Genomic DNA, 1,073 nt, shown 5'->3' with positions numbered 1-1,073 from the left:
ATCAATTCAACAGTCTTATGTAGATGCTTGTCTACAGCAATACTGAAAATACATACATTTTCCTCAATATAAATTTTAAATAATTCCAAACATATTAACTGTATATTTTAAAATAACACATCACTACTAGTATTTTTTTAAATAAATATTTTTCTTTTTTATTTTATTTTATTATTACATAGACACACCAGAAGAGGGAGTCAGATCTCATTATGGATGGTTGTGAGCCACCATGTGGTTGCTGGGATTTGAACTCAGGACCTTTGGGAGAGCAGTTAGTGCTCTTACCCACTGAGCCATCTCACCAGCCCACTACTAGTATTTTTTAATGAGCATAAATATATAAAGTCTTTTGGTTTGTTTGTTTGTTTTGTATTTAGTAGAGCTTAAAGTCCTGGCTCTTACTGTGGTACAAGCCCAAAATAAGAACAATTTTTAGACATTGGATTTCATTGTAAAAAGGCTGTACTTCAATGACCTAACATCACCAAAGGATTTTACCTCCATCGTAGCTAAGCTGAGAGCTGACAGTTCTGCTGCCCCAAGGAATGAATTGCAGGCACAATTTTTGGATACAAACTTCCTGCTATGGTCAAAGCTAGTTGACTTGGGTGAGTGACTTTATTCTCAGCCCACAGAGAACAGGTTACATTCATTTATGAAATGGTGTGTGTATTAAGATGGTCTATCCATAAAGTCATTCACCAACTGTTTCAATGAACAATGGTTCTGCTTGGAGGGTGGCACAGACATTAGGTGAGGGTGGTTCATTAGCTGCGATAATTTGGAAAAGCATTCATCTCAGAGAAAGAGTAACTTATAAAGTCCTCTTCTTCAAACTTGATAAAATAGTTACAAACGTCAAGCAAAGCATTCAGTTACTTGGCATCATCAGAACCCAGTTCTCACACCATAGCAAGTCCTGGACACACTATCACACTGGAAAAGCAAGATTCAGATCTAAAATCACTTCTCATGATGATGATACAGGACTTCAAAAAAGATATAAATAACTCCCTCAAAGAAATACAGGAGAACACAGGTAAACAGCTAGAAGTCCTTCAAGAGGAAAC

The sequence above is a fragment of the Mastomys coucha genome, unplaced genomic scaffold (assembly GCF_008632895.1).
Source record: "Mastomys coucha isolate ucsf_1 unplaced genomic scaffold, UCSF_Mcou_1 pScaffold14, whole genome shotgun sequence".
Taxonomy (NCBI): Eukaryota; Metazoa; Chordata; class Mammalia; order Rodentia; family Muridae; genus Mastomys; species Mastomys coucha.
Note: the sequence above shows the minus strand (reverse complement) of the source record.